Below are 21,559 nucleotides of genomic sequence, written 5' to 3' on the forward strand. Positions count from 1 at the left end.
TTAACTATAACAGCAGCATCTCTTCCTGTGGTTTATCAGGATCCCCATTAACTATAACAGCAGCATCTCTTCCTGTGGTTTATCAGGATCGCCATTAACTATAACAGCAGCATCTCTTCCTGGGCTCCACACACAACATGAAACATGACATAATACAGAACATGAATCGACAACAGCTCAAGGACGGAACTAAATAATATATATATATTTTTATACACAAGGCACACGTAGCTTACATATCAATACATATACACAAACGTATCTAGGTCAAATAGGGGAGAGGCGTTGTGCCGCGAGGTGTCCTGAGGGATCCTGATTATTTGTTATTTGAAACCAGGTTTGCTGTTTATTTGAACAATATGAGATAGAAGGAAGTTCTATGCAATAAGGGCTCTATATAATACTGTACGCTGTCTTGAATTTGTTCTGGATTTGGGGACTGTGAAAAGACCCCTGGTGGCATGTCTGGTGGGGTAAGTGTGTGTGTGTCAGAGCTGTGTGTAAATTGCCTAATGCAAACAATTTGGGATTTTCAACATATTAATGTTTCTTATAAAAAGAAGAAGTGATTCAGTCAGTCTCTCCTCAACTCTTAGCCAAGACAGACTGGCAGCATAGTATTTATATCAGCCCTCTGATTACAATGAAGAGCCAGACGTGCCGCTCTGTTCTGGGCCAGCTGCAGCTTAACTAGGTCTTTCCTTGCAGCACTGGACCCCACGACTGGACAGTAATCAAGATGAGACAAAACTAGGGCCTGAGTTGGTCCAGAGTAGAGTTTGAGAGATGTAGGGTTCCGTTTGCGCCGCAGCCTGGGGAATGATACCAAATGATACCAAATGATACCAAATAATAACAAATGATAACAAATGTAATCACGTACGCCAGCCTTTATCATAGTGCAGAAAGCTATCAAGACCCAACGCTTCTAAAGTGGGCAAAGAAAAATGCAATATTTAAACACTGATTTTTATTTAAGTCGTATTTTTTTCAACTCTGAATCCGCAATTGAATTAAAATGGTTCCAGTAATGTTTCTGGATTTGCAAGAGATGAGAGAATCTCTCGACACTGTAATATAACCAATGGAAGTCTGATAAATTAACACCCATTCATATTACTTTGATTTGTCTCTACTTAGGTTAAACAAATAATTGATGTTAACTGGTGGAAATTTTTTGGGGGACTTCACAGAAAGTTCACATATTTTCACAGAAATGTCATTATGTTTTTGTTGTACTGTAGGCCTTCTCTCCAGTGAGACCCCACAGTGCCAACTCGGCACACGGACCATGTATTTTCCTCTACTGATTACAATCTCTGGCTGTACTGCCTCCCTCCTCAGCCTCCTATCGAGCAGGGGATCTGTTGAAAGTCTTTGTCCACACAGGAAGACAGGCAGACAGACAGACAGACAGACAGACTGGCAGACAGACAGACAGACAGACAGACAGACAGACAGACAGACAGACAGACAGACAGACAGACAGACAGACAGACAGACAGGCAGGCAGACTGACAGACAGGCAGACAGACAGACAGACAGACAGACAGATAGGGAGGAATCACAGAGCCTCGACTCTCTGGCTGCATCCATAATGGCACCCTATTCCCTTTATAATGGCACCCTATTCCCTATATAATGGCACCCTATTCCCTATATAATGGCACCATATTCCCTATATAATGAGACCCTACTCCCTATATAATGGCACCCTATTCCCTATATAATGGCACCCTATTCCCTATATAATGGCACCCTATTCCCTATATAATGAGACCCTACTCCCTATATAATGGCACCCTATTCCCTTTATAATGGCACCCTATCCTTATATCATGGCACGCTATTCCCTATATAATGGCACCCTATTCCCTATATAATTCACTACTGTTGACGAGAGCACTATATAGGGAATAGGGTGCCATTATGTAGAGAATAGGGTGCCATTATGTAGAGAATAGGGTGCCATTATGTAGAGAATAGGTTGCCATTATATAGAGAATAGGGTGCCATTATGTAGGGAATAGGGTGCCATTATGTAGAGAATAGGGTGCCATTATGTAGAGAATAGGGTGCCATTATGTAGGGAATAGGGTGCCATTATGTAGGGAATAGGGTGGCATTATGTGGAGAATAGGGTGCCATTATGTAGGGAATAGGGTGCCATTATGTAGAGAATAGGGTGCCATTATATAGAGAATAGGGTGGCATGTGGAGAATAGGGTGCCATTATGTAGAGAATAGTGTGCCATTATATAGAGAATAGGGTGCCATTATGTAGGGAATAGGGTGCCATTATGTAGAGAATAGGGTGCCATTATGTGGAGAATAGGGTGCCATTATGTAGAGAATAGGTTGCCATTATATAGAGAATAGGGTGGCATTATATAGGGAATAGGGTGCCATTATGTAGGGAATAGGGTGCCATTATATAGGGAATAGGGTGCCATTATGTAGGGATTAGGGTGCCATTATGTAGAGAATAGGGTGCCATTATATAGGGAATAGGGTGCCATTATGTAGGGAATAGGGTGCCATTATGTAGAGAATAGGGTGCCATTATATAGAGAATAGGGTGCCATTATATAGGGAATAGGGTGCCATTATATAGGGAATAGGGTGGCATTATATAGGGAATAGGGTGCCATTATATAGGGAATAGGGTGGCATTATATAGGGAATAGGGTGCCATTATATAGGGAATAGGGTGGCATTTCTGACACCACCGGGGTGTAAGCTAGAGCCAAACAGGGAGGATGTAGACTATAGCCTTGACGCCTTGACACCTCTCTCTCTCTCTCTCTCTCTCTCTCTCTCTCTCTCTCTCTCTCTCTCTCTCTCTCTCTCTCTCTCTCTCTCTCTCTCTCTCTCTCAACCCACTACCCACTCTGGACCCCATTGTGAAATGCCTCCAATCCACCTCGACTTGACATCTGTGTTTGGAGAGAGACTGTGACGCATAGACCCGACCTTCCTCAGAACACTCTTCCTCCTCCTCCCCCCCCCCCCCCCCCCCCCCTCTCAGGAACTGGACGTAAATCACGGACGGTGAAACCAAATTAGAATCGCTAAAAAGAAACAGAGGAGGAGATATTTGTGGTAACGGTTCAGATAGAAGCACAGCTGCTTGTTCCTTCCAGGTGGACCGCGGACGATGGAGAGGGCATCATCACGATCTTGTAGGACTGGCTGTCTATCAATTCAAGTACCCACCCGACTAAATACCTCATATCTAGAAAGTCTAAATCAAGGATGCACTGGGTCTCTCCAGTTTCCAAAACAGGCATCTGAAAGTTTCCTCACACCAGAATGTTGTGTGTGGGTTTTTTTGGTTGCTAGGGGTGGAGCGTTTTATTCAGGCCTGCCTGTATTTCTATCCATGCTCACGTCTGGGACAAGCAAGTTCCGCATTCCCGAACCCTCCCAGATACCGATCACTATTTAAACGGGCTGACGCAACGACTTTTAGTATCAAAACCTATGTCCGATTCACAAGTTACGGACACGTTATATCACCACGGATTTTGGACCTAATACAGGTAAATTAACCTATTAACTTACTATTTCTGGTTTAGGTTACTAAACTTAGACTAACTCGATTAACTGTTTAGACATTTTTACAAATTTTAAACTTTTTCTAATAGGTTTTAACTTATGTTTTTGTGTTTCATGATCGTTTTTTTACAATTGTATTATTTTACAACAACGTTATTTTACTAGTTTCCGCTTGCGATAGTGTAATGCACCAAACTAGACGCAATATAAAAGCACTTATATTTTAACTTTTTCTCATGGATTTTGCACAAAAACTCTTTGTTGTTTGATCGTTACAACTTCTTTATCAAACGGTACAAAGTAGCGAATGAATGTCGCTTGCAGCTTGCCTTGAACACTACTATAGAATAGATTCTGCAATGTCCGAGAATTTCATTTTTTCGCTGTTACGATGTAAGGAGGCGGTGAAAGTTCATATGAACCACAAGCAGTCCCCGCTGCGAGGTTCAACGTTATGTAACATTAAGTTTGTTATACACGCGACATTGTGGGCTATCAGCGGTATTTAGAACAGAAAGCGGAATTGGAAAAACATTTTTTCGTATGAGGGGAGAACGTTTTGTTTTTAGTTTTCTTGGTGATTTTATTTGTGTTGGAAAAAAAGTCTGTGAAATGCATAGTATTGTTTCACATTGCTTTGTAGGCTACAGTTGCAGACTAGCAGCCCACTCAAGTTCACACAGACAGGCTGACATTTCCGTTTATGCATTTGAAGTTGCATGTAAACTCACTGGCATGCTCGTGGCAAATAACTATATGTTTATGATGATGATGAGGATAAGTTATTATCATCCTCATCATCCCTCTTCGTCCTCCTTATCTCCATCATCTTCATCATTTAGAAAGTTAATAATGTATATACAGTAACAGTCAAAAGTTCAGACACACCTACTCATTCAAGGGTTTTTCTTAATTTGTACTATTTTCTACGTTGTAGAATAATAGTGAAGACATCACAACTATGAAATAACACATTTGGAACCAAAACAGTGTTAAAGAAGTCTAAATATATTTTACATTTGAGATTCATCAAAGTAGCTACTCTTTTGCACAAACTAGGCATTTTCTCAACCAGGTAGTCACCTGGAATGCATTTCAATTAACAAGTGTGCCATGTTAAAAGTTAATTTGTGGAATTTCTTTCCTTCTTAATGTGTTTGAGCCAATCAGTTGTGTTGTGACAAGGTAGGGCTGGTATACAGAAGATTACCCTATTTGGACCAAGACCAAGTCCATAATATGGCAAGAACAGCTCAAATAAGCAAAGAGAAACAACAGTTCATCATTACTTTAAGATATGAAGTTCAATCAATCTAGAACATTTCAATAACTTTGAAAGTTTCTCCAAGTGCAGTCGCAAAAACCATCAAGCGCTATGATGAAACTGGCTCTCATGAGGACCGCCACAGGAAAGGAAATTGTTACAACCCCTATTACTAGCCTTTGAAATCCCCAAGGGGGGGGGGGGGGGGGGGGGCTTGGGCAAGTTGCTGCAGGGGGTGCTGAGATGTTGGCCGGGGTAGGGGTAGCCAGGTGGAGAGCATGGCCAGCCGTAGAAAAATGCTTATTGAAATGATTGATTATCGTTGATTTATGGTTGAATTATCGTCAGTCCTTCATGGTTGAATTTCTGCAAAGAAACCACTACTAAAGGACACCAATAATAAGAAGAGACTTGCTTAGGCCAAGAAACACAATCAACGTACATTAGACTGGAGGAAATCTAAATTTGAGATTTTTGGTTCCAACCGCAGTGTCTTTGAGAGACGCAGAGTAGGTGAACGAATGATCTCTGCATGTGTGGTTCCCACCGTTAAGCGTGGAGGTGTGATGGTGTGGGGGTGCAATGCTGGTGACACTGTCTGTGATTTATTTAGAATTCAAGGATCACTTAACCAGCATGGCTACCACAGCATTCTGCAGCAATACGTTGGTGCTTAGTGGGACTATCATTTGTTCTTCAACAGGACAATGATCCAAAACACACCTCTAGGCGGTGTAAGGGTTATTTGACCAAGAAGGAGAGTGTTGCATCAGATGACCTGGCCTCCACAATCACCTGACCTCAACCCAATAGAGATGGTTTGGGATGAGTTGGACCGCAGAGTGAAGGAAAAGCAGCCAACAAGTGCTCAGCATGTTGGAAAAGCATTCCTCATGAAGCTGGTTGAGAGAATACCAAGAATGTGCAAAGCTGTCATCAAGGCAAAGGGTGGCTACTTTGAAGAATCTAAAATATAATTTGATTTGTTTAACACTTTTTTTTGGTTACTACATGATTCCATATGTGTTATTTCATAGTTTTGATGACTTCCCTATTGTTCTACAATGTAGAAAATAGTTTTTAAAAAAATAAAGAAAAACCCTTGAATGAGTAGGTGTGTCCAAACTTGTGACTGGTACTGTATATCTGATGCATGTTTCTTCTATTTTGAAACAGGTTATATGAGTTAAAATAACTATTATTCATGTCATCTTACAGTGTCTAAAACATACAGTACCACCACCAGCCACCAGAAGGGGATTGCAGTCCAATTTGTGAGTAAGTAGCTTATTCCATTATCATCATCTTTATGAAAATGATCCGTCTGCTCCTTGTGAGATATAACCAGTGTGTTATTGGAGTGTGTTATTACAGTCTGTTATTACAGTCTGTTATTAGAGTTTACATTGCCTGGTTTCACAATGTTTTACGTGGTTGTTGGTGTTCCATCAGTGAAAGAAACAGTGTCATGAAGATAATGTTGTCCTGGAAACAGCCTCAGTCACTGGATGTGTCTGAAATGGCACCCTATTCCCTAATATAGCGCCCTATACCCTAATATAGCACCCTATACCTTAATATAGCACCCTATACCTTAATATAGCACCCTATACCTTAACATAGCACCCTATACCTTAATATAGCACCCTATACCTTAATATAGCACCCTATTCCCTATAAAGCACCCTATACCCTAATATAGCACCCTATACCCTTAGTCTGGTTAGGCTTACATCAACACCCCAGCCTAACAGCCCCAGACTCTTCTACCATCAATACTCCAGCCTAACAGCCCCAGACTCTTCTACCATCAATACCCCGGTCTAACAGCCCCAGACTCTTCTACCATCAATACCCTGGCCTAACAGCCCCAGACTCTTCTACCATTAATACCCCGTTCTAACAGCCCCAGACTCTTCTACCATCCATACCCCAGCCTAACAGCCCCAGACTCTTCTACCATTAATACCCTGGCCTAACAGCCCCAGACTCTTCTACCATTAATACCCCGTTCTAACAGCCCCAGACTCTTCTACCATCCATACCCCAGCCTAACAGCCCCAGACTCTTCTACCATTAATACCCCGTTCTAACAGCCCCAGACTCTTCTACCATCAATACCCCAGCCTAACAGCCCCAGACTCTTCTACCATTAATACCCCGGCCTAACAGCTCCAACTTAACCCCTGCTCCATTCTAACAGTATATATTAGAGTGTGTGTTTGTGTGTTCCTATGAGTGTTTGTCTATGTGCATGCCTATGAGTGTGTTGAGGGGTTTAAATGCCCCAGTGCCTGCCTGCCTGCCCGGGCACATCCGTGGGATGGTTTCTGCGTATATTGAATACTGCTGTGGATTAATGGGGAGGGTTGTCGAGCCGACAGGCTACTAGGGCCGACGGGACCCGGACTGAACATCTCTCTCTGTCTCTCGCTCTCTCTCTCGCTCTCTCTGTCTCTCTCCCTCTGGGTTTATTTTAAGTAGAAATGCCTTCCAGTGCCTTTCTCTTGGGAGAGATGGTAGCCAGGCTGCCTGCCTCGTTCCTCCCCTACATGAATGCATTATAGCTATCCACACAACAACTAGACCTAGTTAACAGCTATCCACACAACAACTAGACCTAGTTAACAGCTATCCACACAACAACTAGACCTAGCTAACAGCTATCCACACAACAACTAGACTTAGTTAACAGCTATCCACACAACAACTAGACCTAGTTAACAGCTATCCACACAACAACTAGACCTAGTTAACAGCTATCCACACAACAACTAGACCTAGTTAACCGCTATCCACACAACAACTAGACCTAGTTAACAGCTATCCACACAACTAGACCTAGTTAACAGCTATCCACACAACAACTAGACCTAGCTAACCACTATCCACACAACAACTAGACCTAGCTAACAGCTATCCACACAACAACTAGACCTAGCTAACAGCTATCCACACAACAACTAGACCTAGCTAACCGCTATCCACACAACAACTAGACCTAGTTAACAGCTATCCACACAACAACTAGACCTAGTTAACAGCTATCCACACAACTAGACCTAGTTAACAGCTATCCACACAACAACTAGACCTAGTTAACAGCTATCCACACAACAACTAGACCTAGTTAACAGCTATCCACACAACAACTAGACCTAGTTAACAGCTATCCACACAACAACTAGACCTAGTTAACAGCTATCCACACAACAACTAGACCTAGTTAACAGCTATCCACACAGCAACTAGACCTAGTTAACAGCTATCCACACAACAACTAGACCTAGTTAACAGCTATCCACACAACAACTAGACCTAGTTAACAGCTATCCACACAGCAACTAGACCTAGTTAACAGCTATCCACACAACAACTAGACCTAGTTAACAGCTATCCACACAACAACTAGACCTAGTTAACAGCTATCCACACAACAACTAGACCTAGCTAACCGCTATCCACACAACAACTAGACCTAGTTAACAGCTATCCACACAACAACTAGACCTAGCTAACAGCTATCCACACAACAACTAGAGTAGGATCAGATCCTTGCCTAGTGCTATGGGTACATGGAAGTGTGTTTTCTTAGTCTCTAAGTCAATCCACATGGCACGTATAAACATCGGACAGAGGCTGAGACGTTCTAACCTAGATGGACAGTATGGAAGTGAACACCCAGAAGTGAAAGGGTGTAACCTAAAATAAAATAAAAAATGTATGTAGTCACTGGAACAACATATTTTATAGAAAAAGACAGAAAGACATCGAGAGGTCATGAAACGCCCTGAGACAGAAGCAACAGTTATAGAATTATATCACTTCCAGATGTCACAATTCTTTTGTGAAGCGAAACTAATTATATCTCCTCTCCAACAGCGATTTATTTATATATATATATATATATATATACACATGCTGCTATTGTGTTGTGACATTGCCTGATGTGAGCCCTATGGGTAGTGCACTACTTTAGACCAGAGCCCTATGGGTAGTGCACTACTTTAGACCAGAGCCCTATGGGTAGTGCACTACTTTAGACCAGAGCCCTATGGGTAGTGCACTACTTTAGACCAGAGCCCTATGGGTAGTGCACTACTTTAGACCAGAGCCCTATGGGTAGTGCACTACTTTAGACCAGAGCCCTATGGGTAGTGCACTACTTTAGACCAGAGCCCTATGGGTAGTGCACTACTTTAGACCAGAGCCCTATGGGTAGTGCACTACTTTAGACCAGAGCCCTATGGGTAGTGCACTACTTTAGACCAGAGCCCTATGGGTAGTGCACTACTTTAGACCAGAGCCCTATGGGTAGTGCACTACTTTAGACCAGAGCCCTATGGGTAGTGCACTACTTTAGACCAGAGCCCTATGGGTAGTGCACTACTTTAGACCAGAGCCCTATGGGTAGTGCACTACTTTAGACCAGAGCCCTATGGGTGTGACTATGGCTGTGTCCCAATTGGCACCCTATTCCCTACATATTGCACTACAGGTCACATAGGGCCCTGGTTAAGACACGTCCTGGTGAAGTAAAGTTCCCATCGGGCCCTGGTTAAGACACGTCCTGGTGAAGTAAAGTTCCCATAGGGCCCTGGTTAAGACACGTCCTGGTCAAGTAAAGTTCCCATAGGGCCCTGGTTAAGACACGTCCTGGTCAAGTAAAGTTCCCATCGGCCCCTGGTTAAGACACGTCCTGGTCAAGTAAAGTTCCCATAGGGCCCTGGTTAAGACACGTCCTGGTCAAGTAAAGTTCCCATCGGCCCCTGGTTAAGACACGTCCTGGTCAAGTAAAGTTCCCATAGGGCCCTGGTTAAGACACGTCCTGGTCAAGTAAAGTTCCCATAGGCCCCTGGTTAAGACACGTCCTGGTCAAGTAAAGTTCCCATAGGGCCCTGGTTAAGACACGTCCTGGTCAAGTAAAGTTCCCATCGGCCCCTGGTTAAGACACGTCCTGGTGAAGTAAAGTTCCCATCGGGCCCTGGTTAAGACACGCCCTGGTGAAGTAAAGTTCCCATCGGGCCCTGGTTAAGACACGCCCTGGTGAAGTAAAGTTCCCATCGGGCCCTGGTTAAGACACGTCCTGGTGAAGTAAAGTTCCCATCGGGCCCTGGTTAAGACACGTCCTGGTGAAGTAAAGTTCCCATCGGGCCCTGGTTAAGACACGCCCTGGTGAAGTAAAGTTCCCATAGGGCCCTGGTTAAGACACGTCCTGGTGAAGTAAAGTTCCCATCGGGCCCTGGTTAAGACACGTCCTGGTCAAGTAAAGTTCCCATAGGGCCCTGGTTAAGACACGTCCTGGTCAAGTAAAGTTCCCATCGGCCCCTGGTTAAGACACGTCCTGGTGAAGTAAAGTTCCCATCGGGCCCTGATTAAGACACGCCCTGGTGAAGTAAAGTTCCCATCGGGCCCTGGTTAAGACACGCCCTGGTGAAGTAAAGTTCCCATCGGGCCCTGGTTAAGACACGTCCTGGTGAAGTAAAGTTCCCATCGGGCCCTGGTTAAGACACGTCCTGGTGAAGTAAAGTTCCCATCGGGCCCTGGTTAAGACACGCCCTGGTGAAGTAAAGTTCCCATAGGGCCCTGGTTAAGACACGTCCTGGTCAAGTAAAGTTCCCATCGGGCCCTGGTTAAGACACGTCCTGGTCAAGTAAAGTTCCCATCGGGCCCTGGTTAAGACACGTCCTGGTGAAGTAAAGTTCCCATCGGGCCCTGGTTAAGAGTAGTTCACTATGTGAGAACAGGGTGCCATTTTGGACTTAGACATTGACTTATGTTTGCTGCAACTGACCACACCACTCTGGTTAGAGAGAGAGAGAGAGAGAGAGAGAGAGAGAGAGAGAGAGTGTGTGTGTGTGTGTGTGTGTGTGTGTGTGTGTGTGTGTGTGTGTGTGTGTGTGTGTGATGTGGGGAGGACACATATGAGGAAATAATAAGTATAAAACATAATGGAATCCTCCTTGGCCATCATCTACTGACGGGAGAGAGGAGAGGCTGTTGGCCAGTGTTACATCATCTGCTGATGGGAGAAGAGAGGGGAGGAGAGGAGGGGAGAGGAGAGGAGGGGAGGGGAGGGGAGGGGAGAGGAAAGGAGAGGAAAGGAAAGGAGAGGAGGGGAGAGGAGAGGAAAGGAGAGGGGAGAGGAGAGGCTGTTGGCCAATGTTTCGCTGGCTGTTGGCCAATGTGTTAATTTCTAGCATCGCTGGAAAAGCCAAGGTTATGTGGTATAGGCGTACAGGGAACTCCATTAATTCTTGTACTGCAGCGGCTGAGTTCTGGTTATTCCTTACTTGAATGCATCTCCTCCGTGGTTATTAACCCACTCATGACCGAATGTTTGTGGCAGTAGGTCAGCTGGTCTAGATGCTTCTGACCTCATTGCAGGTGCCTCGATTTAGTCAGGATTTGACTGAAACGTGAATTGCAATGATCCTCGGTGTGCGTTCCAAACGGTATACTATTCCCAGTAGTGCACTATATAGGAGATAGAGCGCCATTTAGGACACATCCTGGATGATGATGATGGATGATCATCCTGGAGGATGATGATGGATGATCATCCTGGATGATGATGATGGATGATCATCCTGGATGATGATGATGATGATCCTGGATGATGATGATGGATGATCATCCTGGATGATGATGATGATGATCACCCTGGATGATCATCCTGGATGATGCTGATGGATGATCATCCTGGATGATGATGATGATGGATGATCATCCTGGATGATGATGATGGATGATCATCCTGGAGGATGATGATGGATGATCATCCTGGATGATGATGATGGATGATCATCCTGGATGATGATGATGGTTGATCACCCTGTATGATGATGATGGATGATCATCCTGGATGATGATGGATGATCACCCTGGATGATGAAGTTCCTATCTTGGATATTAACCCATCCTGAAGTCTCTTACATGATGTCATCGTGATCTGTTCCAGACATTTCCACTAATATGAATAATACCAATCCCTTCTACCGCCCTACCATAGAGACAGGCTAACATTTGGCTAATGATAGTTAATGATAGTTAATGATAGCCAAAGATAGCTAATGATAGTTAATGATAGCTAATTATAGCTAATGATATCTAATGATATCTAATGATATCTAACGATAGCTAACGATAGCTAATGATAGTTAATGATAGTTAATGATATCTAATGATAGCTAATGATAGCTAATGATAGCTAATGATATCTAATGATAGTTAATGATATCTAATGATAGTTAATGATATCTAATGATAGCTAATGATATCTAATGATAGCTAGCTAACGACTGTCATAGCCTCAGACTCATTGACCATGTTGTCGGGGGTTCTTTCCTCTCTTCATTGATATACGGTAGCCTGGTCGCAGAACGGTTTGCGCTGTCTTGACAACTCATACATGGCAATACAAACAGGTCTGGGCCCAGGCTTAAATTTGGTAATGAATATTATGGAAATGTTTAGTCATAGTGAACACGGTTTTGAGAGAGGCTTGTTTCTCAACACCGGGCCTGCCAGAGCGAGGGTGCATGCTGTGGTCACGCCTGATGAGGCCGTTAGAAGAAGGAGAAATGAAAGCTGTAGGCTGAGATCCTGTTTTGTCTTCTCACACGTTTCTATGAGTTGAATGACTCGAGATGAACCACAACAGAGCAGATAAGAGCACAGCACAGCACTAAACTACACTGTCCCACACTACACTCTCTTACACTACAAACACTGTCCTACACTACACTGTCCTACACTACACTACACTGGACTACACTACACTACACCTCACTACACCTCACTACACAACACTACACCTCACTACACTACACTACACAACACTACACAACACTACACCTCGCTACACCTCGCTACACCTCACTACACCTCACTACACAACACTACACCTCACTACACCTCACTACACAACACTACACCTCACTACACAACACTACACCTCACTACACAACACTACACAACACTACACAACACTACACCTCACTACACCTCACTACACAACACTACACCTCACTACACTACACAACACAACACTACACAACACTACACAATACTACACAACACTACACCTCACTACACAACACTACACAACACTACACAACACTACACAACACTACACCTCACTACACAACACTACACCTCACTACACCTCACTACACCTCACTACACCTCACTACACAACACTACACCTCACTACACTACACAACACAACACTACACAACACTACACAATACTACACAACACTACACCTCACTACACCTCACTACACCTCACTACACAACACTACACCTCACTACACAACACTACACCTCACTACACAACACTACACCTCACTACACAACACTACACAACACTACACCTCACTACACAACACTACACCTCACTACACTACACAACACAACACTACACAACACTACACAACACTACACCTCACTACACAACACTACACCTCACTACACCTCACTACACAACACTACACCTCACTACACCTCACTACACCTCACTACACAACACTACACCTCACTACACCTCACTACACCTCACTACACCACACTACACCTCACTACACCTCACTACACTACACCTCACTACACTACACCTCACTACACCTCACTACACAACACTACACCTCACTACACCTCACTACACAACACTACACCTCACTACACCTCACTACACAACACTACACCTCACTACACCTCACTACACCTCACTACACAACACTACACCTCACTACACAACACTACACCTCACTACACCTCACTACACAACACTACACCTCACTACACCTCACTACACAACACTACACCTCACTACACCTCACTACACCTCACTACACCTCACTACACAACACTACACAACACTACACCTCACTACACCTCACTACACTACACCTCACTACACAACACTACACCTCACTACACTACACCTCACTACACAACACTACACCTCACTACACAACACTACACCTCACTACACAACACTACACCTCACTACACCTCACTACACCTCACTACACAACACTACACCTCACTACACAACACTACATCTCACTACACAACACTACACAACACTACACCTCACTACACCTCACTACACAACACTACACCTCACTACACAACACTACACCTCACTACACCTCACTACACCTCACTACACAACACTACACCTCACTACACCTCACTACACCTCGCTACACTACACTACACCTCACTACACAACACTACACCTCACTACACCTCACTACACCTCACTACACAACACTACACCTCACTACACCTCACTACACCTCACTACACAACACTACACCTCACTACACCTCACTACACCTCACTACACCTCACTACACAACACTACACCTCACTACACAACACTACACCTCACTACACTATACCTCGCTACAATACACTACACCGTCCTAGACTATACTGCACTACTCTACACTACAATACACTACACTGTCCTACAATGGTGACTTTAAAACAGTTTGTTTTTTGGTTGTGATATGAGAACTGAGGATGTCAACAACATTGTAGTTACTCCACAATACTAACCAAAATGACAGAGTGAAAAGAAGGAAACTTGTACAAAATAAGCACAGGCATAACCCTAAAGGAAATCCTGGATCAGTCTGCTTTCCACCAGACACTGGGAGACACATTCACCTTTCAGCGGGACAATAACCTAAAACACAAGGCCAAATATACACTGGAGATGCTCACCAAGATGGCAATGAATGTTCCTGAGTGGCCTAGTTACAGTTTTGACTTGAACATCTATGACAAGACCTGCAAATGGTTGTCTAGAAATGATCAACAACCAATTAGACAGAGCTTGAAAAATTCTGAAAAGAACAAATGAGGTAAATGTTGCCCAATCCAGGTGTGGAAATCTCTTAGAGACTTAACCCAGAAAAGACTCACAGCTGTAATCGCTGCCAAAGGTGCTTCTACAAAGTATTGAGGGGTGTGAATACTTATGTATATGAGATATTTCTGTATTTAATTTTCAATACATTTGCTAACATTTCTATATTAAAAAAAAAATAACATTGTGTGTAGATGGGTGAGAAAATAAATACATTTGTATCAATTTTGAATTCAGACTGCAACACAACAAAATCTGTAATAAGTCAAGGGGTATGAATACTTTATGATGGCACTGTATATGGGTTATTAGCGTAGGCCTACCTATGTTAGCACATATCGTATAGAAATATACAGTTGAACATCACACACAGTGTATACATCTATTACAATTGGAGCAAGTCAACAGTGGTGGATGAATTGCCATTTCATGACATTTTATTTTCGTGTCAAATCGCCATTTGGCAACACATCCCTTATGGGATTAAATGACACATAAACAAACATTACAATAATTCACTGTGGTAACTAAATGATCGTGGAAGTCTGCTGGGGGGTTGCAGGGTTCTGTTTCAGCCCAGCACTAACACACCTATATATGAAGTTGTGTTTATTTTCGTTCATCTGAAACGATGCTTTAGTAGTAATAACCTATTCTGTTAATACTCAATTATCTATTTAACCAATAAGGTCAGAAGGGGGTGGTGGTATATGGCCAATATACCACGGTTAAGGGCTGTTAGGCACGATGCAACGTGGCGTACAGCCCTTAATAACTGTGGTATATTGGTCGTATACCACAAACCCCCAAGGTGCCTTATTGCTGTTATAAACCGGTTACCAAGGTAATAAGAGCAGTAAACAAGTAATTTGCGTCATACCCACAAATATATATATATACACACTATTCAGGACTCGAACGACCCGATTCTATATTGTTGTTTACACTAAGCTGTCTAATCTTGACATACACGTTATCATATTTGTACATTTTGTAGTGAAGTGTTTAAACTTGTTTTAATTGTTAAACTATTATTCAAGATGAACTAGTGCCAATGTTGATTGATCACAGTGGTTCTGTCTGTATTTAACCTTTATTTAACTTGGCCAGTCAGTTAAGAACAAAATCTTATTTTCAACGACGGCCTACCGGGGAACAGTGGGGTTAACTGCCTTGTTCAGGGGGCAGAACGACAGATTTGTACCTTATCAGCTCGGGGATTCGATCCAGAAACCTTTTGGTTACTGGCCCAACGCGCTGACCACTAGGCTACACGCCACCCTAAAAGACAGATAGTGTTTCTGTGTTGTATTCTCAAAACAACATTTTTTATTTTTGTCTCGTCGTAAGATCTGAAATCTATTGTATTTGATTGTCACTCTGTCTCAGTACATCAGCGATCTGAACCCATTCTGTAGCTTATCATATAGCATCACCAATGCCGCCTATACAGTATGATGGTATTACTGGCCTTAATAGTCATCTGTCATCTGAAGCAAAGAATAGCTAAACTCACACATTGTTTACATGTTGAGCTATATGTTGTCAATTTAAAATGACACCAGTAGACAATGTATGAGGCAAACCATATTCCAGATTTTGTACATTCCTTTTTAAGTTCTGACATATTAAAATGGTTTAGTACAAATACAACCCTTGTAATTTAGGTACAGTATGCAAATAAGAGGATGACAATTAGGCTACGGGAGATGAGCATTCCAGTTAACATTATTTACCTCATAATATATGTTATTTTATTAATTTTAGCAATGTTGCTTGGAAAGAGGTTGCAGTTGTTCCCATAGTAGATCGTAGACCAGGGATACTCAACTCTGACCCTACCAGGTCCAGAGCCTGCTGGTTCTCTGTTCTACCTGATCATTAATTACATCCACCTGGTGTCCCAGGTCTAAATCAGTCCCTGATTAGAGGGGATTCACCCACCTGGTGTCCCAGGTCTAAATCAGTCCCTGATTAGAGGGGAATCACCCACCTGGTGTCCCAGGTCTAAATCAGTCCCTGATTAGAGGGGAATCACCCACCTGATGTCCCAGGTCTAAATCAGTCCCTGATTAGAGGGGAATCACCCACCTAATGTCCCAGGTCTAAATCAGTCCCTGATTAGAGGGGAATCACCCACCTGGTGTCCCAGGTCTAAATCAGTCCCTGATTAGAGGGGAATCACCCACCTGATGTCCCAGGTCTAAATCAGACCCTGGTTAAAGGGGAATCACCCACCTGATGTCCCAGGTCTAAATCAGTCCCTGATTAGAGGGGAACAATAAAAATAAAAAAGCAGTGGAACTGACTTTGAGGTCCAGAGTTGAGTTTGAGGGAGACAGTTTATGGTTGCTCTATGTAGGCCTACCACTAAGTTTGAGGCAGAGCAACCATGCACTATGTAGGCCTACCGCTGACCCTGTATAAGCTAGATACTGGGCTCACAGCTAACCTTTTAAGATCAATAATATGCTGTTTTTATTAAGATTTTGTTGGCTTTATAATTGTGAGAAAAATTGAACTAGCTAGTAGCTAGTTATACCTGATTAGCTCACTTTTCTCAAAACGAACCTCATTGTGGCTAGCCACTTCTTGGCCCTCATGCTATCCCTTATTACACTGTAGCTCCTACGACTCTCATCTGGTGAGCACCCCTGGAGCTCTTCCCAAGCAAAGGAATCTTATTGGTTTGACGTGTTGCGAGGTTGTCACTGAGTTCCCGCCCCTTTCTTTAGCTGATTTTTGCCATGGAACTTTCCACTTTTAGTGAAGCCTGGTTCGCCACGAGGCTAATCAACTGAGGTACAGACTAACCAGGTAAATCCAGGTGAAAGATATGATCCCTTATTGATGTCACCTGTTAAATCCACTTCAATCAGTGTAGATGAAAGGGAGGAGACAGGTTAAATAATGATTTTATTTTATGCCTTGAGACAATATTGAGATATGGATTGTGTATGTGTGCCATTCAGAGGGTGAATGGGCAAGACTAAATATCGAAATGTCTTTGAACGGGGTATGGGAGTAGGTGCCTGGCATATTGGTTTGAGTGTGTCAAGAACTGCAACGCTGCTGGGTTTTTCAACAGTTTCGCGTGTGTATCAAGAAAGGCCCACCACCCAAAGGACATCCAGCCTATTTCACACAATGGTGGGAAGCATTTGGAGTCACCATGGGCCAGCATCCCTGTGGAACGCTTTTCACACCTTTTAGGGTTCATGCCCTGACGACTGGTACATGTGCCTGAGTGCACACACACTTATGTACACACGCAGGCAGACAGGCAGGCAGGCAGGCAGGCAGGCAGACAGACAGGCAGGCAGACAGGCACACAGACAGACAGGCAGGCAGACAGGCACACAGATAGGCACACAGGCATGCAGACAGACAGGCACACAGGCAGGCAGACAGGCACACAGACAGACAGGCAGGCACGCTCACGCACACACATACACACACCCCTACACCTACACACAACCACGTGTCATATTTGATTGATCTTGGGTCGGTGCTTGCAGGACAGGACCTGCCTTGAGTGCAGTTCTATTTCCTAACTAATACATGCCATTTCCTCTCCCACCCAGACTGTGCTGTGTGTTTGGCTTCTGCTGAGGCCCCTTCCACTAGGCAGTGCTCTGCTCTGCTCTGTTCTGTTCTACCCTGCTCTGCTCTGTTCTGCTCTACCCTGTTCTGCTCTGCCCTGTTCTGCTCTACCCTGTTCTGCTCTGCCCTGTTCTGCTCTACCCTGCTCTACCCTGCTCTACCCTTGCTTTACCCTGCTCTGCTCTGCTCTGTTCTGCTCTACCCTGTTCTGCTCTGTTCTGCCCTTGCTTTACCCTGCTCTGCTCTACCCTGCTCTACCCTTGCTCTACCCTGCTCTACCCTGCTCTACCCTGCTCTACCCTGCTCTGCCCTGCTCTACCCTGCTCTACCCTGCTCTACCCTGCTCTACCCTTGCTCTACCCTGCTCTACCCTTGCTCTACCCTGCTCTACCCTTGCTTTACCCTGCTCTGCTCTGCTCTGTTCTGCTCTACCCTGTTCTGCTCTGTTCTGCCCTTGCTTTACCCTGCTCTGCTCTGTTCTGCTCTACCCTGTTCTGCTCTACCCTGCTCTACCCTGCTCTGCTCTGTTCTGCTCTACCCTGTTCTGCTCTACCCTGCTCTACCCTGTTCTGCTCTGCCCTGTTCTGCTCTACCCTGCTCTACCCTGCTCTGCTCTGTTCTGCCCTACCCTGCTCTACCCTGCTCTACCCTATTCTGCTCTGCCCTGTTCTGCTCTACCCTGCTCTACCCTGCTCTGCTCTGTTCTGCTCTACCCTGCTATACCCTGCTCTGCCCTGTTCTACCCTGGTCTGCTCTGTTCTACCCTGCTCTGCCCTGTTCTGCTCTACCCTGCTCTGCCCTGTTCTGCTCTACCCTGCTCTGCTCTGTTCTGCCATACCCTGCTCTACCCTGCTCTACCCTATTCTGCTCTGCCCTGTTCTGCTCTACCCTGCTCTACCCTGCTCTGCTCTGTTCTGCTCTACCCTGTTCTGCTCTGCCCTGTTCTGCTCTACCCTGCTCTGCTCTGTTCTGCTCTACCCTGCTCTACCCTGCTCTGCTCTGTTCTGCTCTACCCTGTTCTGCTCTGCCCTGTTCTGCTCTACCCTGCTCTACCCTGCTCTGCTCTGTTCTGCTCTACCCTGCTCTACCCTGCTCTGCTCTGTTCTGCTCTACCCTGCTCTACCCTGCTCTGCTCTGTTCTGCTCTACCCTGTTCTGCTCTGCCCTGTTCTGCTCTACCCTGCTCTACCCTGCTCTGCTCTGTTCTGCTCTACCCTGCTCTACCCTGCTCTGCCCTGTTCTGCTCTACCCTGTTCTACCCTGCTCTGTTCCACCCTGCTCAGCTCTACCCTGTTCTACCCTGTTCTGTTCTACCCTGCTCTGCTCTACCCTGTGCTACCCTGCTCTGCTCTACCCTGCTCTTTGTCTGTCTGGTCTGGGTACAGTACGTCTGCTGTGTGTGTGCGTCAGTGTGCACGGACGTGTGTGTGCGTGAGTGCGTCAGTGGGTATGTGTGCACTAGCGCATGCGTGTGCGTGTGTGCGTGTGCCAGCTGGCTGTTCTGCTTGACTGCAAGAACACAGAGAGGGCGTTGCATCATCAAACACTGAAAACTGATCCTGGGTAGCAGGCTGAGAAAGAGGAAAGAGGAGGAAATATGGTAGTCTATCAGACTACAGTAGGCCAGCTGGTCTAGCTAGCTGTATGTCTGGGGGTGGTAGTCTATCAGACTACAGTGGACCAGCTGGTCTAGCTAGCTGTATGTCGGGGGTGGTAGTCTGTCAGACTACAGTAGGCCAGCTGGTCTAGCTAGCTGTATGTCTGGGGGTGGTAGTCTATCAGACTACAGTAGACCAGCTGGTCTAGCTAGCTGTATGTCTGGGGGTGGTAGTCTATCAGACTACAGTAGACCAGCTGGTCTAGCTAGCTGTATGTCTGGGGGTGGTAGTCTATCAGACTACAGTAGACCAGCTGGTCTAGCTAGCTGTATGTCTGGGGGTGGTAGTCTATCAGACTACAGTAGGCCAGCTGGTCTAGCTAGCTGTATGTCTGGGGGTGGTAGTCTGTCAGACTACAGTAGGCCAGCTGGTCTAGCTAGCTGTATGTCTGGGGGTGGTAGTCTGTCAGACTACAGTAGGCCAGCTGGTCTAGCTAGCTGTATGTCTGGGGGTGGTAGTCTGTCAGACTACAGTAGGCCAGCTGGTCTAGCTAGCTGTATGTCTGGGGGTGGTAGTCTATCAGACTACAGTAGGCCAGCTGGTCTAGCTAGCTGTATGTCTGGGGGTGGTAGTCTGTCAGACTACAGTAGACCAGCTGGTCTAGCTAGCTGTATGTCGGGGGTGGTAGTCTATCAGACTACAGTAGGCCAGCTGGTCTAGCTAGCTGTATGTCGGGGGTGGTAGTCTGTCAGACTACAGTAGGCCAGCTGGTCTAGCTAGCTGTATGTCGGGGGTGGTAGTCTGTCAGACTACAGTAGGCCAGCTGGTCTAGCTAGCTGTATGTCGGGGGTGGTAGTCTGTCAGACTACAGTAGGCCAGCTGGTCTAGCTAGCTGTATGTTGGGGGTGGTAGTCTGTCAGACTACAGTAGACCAGCTGGTCTAGCTAGCTGTATGTCTGGGGTGGTAGTCTATCAGACTACAGTGGACCAGCTGGTCTAGGTAGCTAGCTGTATGTCTGGGGGTGGTAGTCTGTCAGACTACAGTGGACCAGCTGGTCTAGCTAGCTGTATGTCTGGGGGTGGTAGTCTGTCAGACTACAGTAGGCCAGCTGGTCTAGCTAGCTGTATGTCTGGGGGTGGTAGTCTGTCAGATTAATCTTTCTCTCTCTCTGTCTCTCTTTCTGGCTTTTTTTTATTTAGCTAAGAAAGGAACCACAGTCTTCCAGTATAGTCAGTCAGGGACAGGGGTCTGAGTCCCAAATGGAACCCTATTCCCTACCTAGTGCACTACTTTAGACCAGGACCCATAACCACCCTATTCCCTACCTAGTGCACTACTTTAGACCAGGACCCATAACCACCCTATTCCCTACCTAGTGCACTACTTTAGACCAGGACCCATAACCACCCTATTCCCTACCTAGCGCACTACTTTAGACCAGGACCCATAACCACCCTATTCCCTACCTAGTGCACTACTTTAGTCCAGAACCCATAACCACCCTATTCCCTACCTAGTGCACTACTTTAGACCAGGACCCATAACCACCCTATTCCCTACCTAGTGCACTACTTTAGACCAGGACCCATAACCACCCTATTCCCTACCTAGCGCACTACTTTAGACCAGGACCCATAACCACCCTATTCCC

At 45.1% G+C, this 21,559-nt stretch overlaps 1 protein-coding gene across 2 annotated transcripts in view; it reads left to right on the forward strand.

Moving 5' to 3' along the window:
* Positions 1–3,460: 3,460 nt before the first annotated feature.
* Positions 3,461–21,559, forward strand: part of LOC120024414 (jun dimerization protein 2-like) — a 29,740-nt gene continuing 11,641 nt past the window's right edge. The window contains exons 1-2 of one of the 2 annotated variants that reach the window (XM_038968653.1): positions 3,461–3,542; positions 6,041–6,100. The gene's annotated coding sequence lies outside the window, so the exon portion shown is untranslated. The remainder of the gene's footprint in view (positions 3,543–6,040; positions 6,101–21,559) is intronic. The other variant, XM_038968654.1, reaches the window with a different exon arrangement.

Source organism: Salvelinus namaycush, chromosome 29 (assembly GCF_016432855.1).
Source record: "Salvelinus namaycush isolate Seneca chromosome 29, SaNama_1.0, whole genome shotgun sequence".
Lineage (NCBI taxonomy): Eukaryota > Metazoa > Chordata > Actinopteri > Salmoniformes > Salmonidae > Salvelinus > Salvelinus namaycush.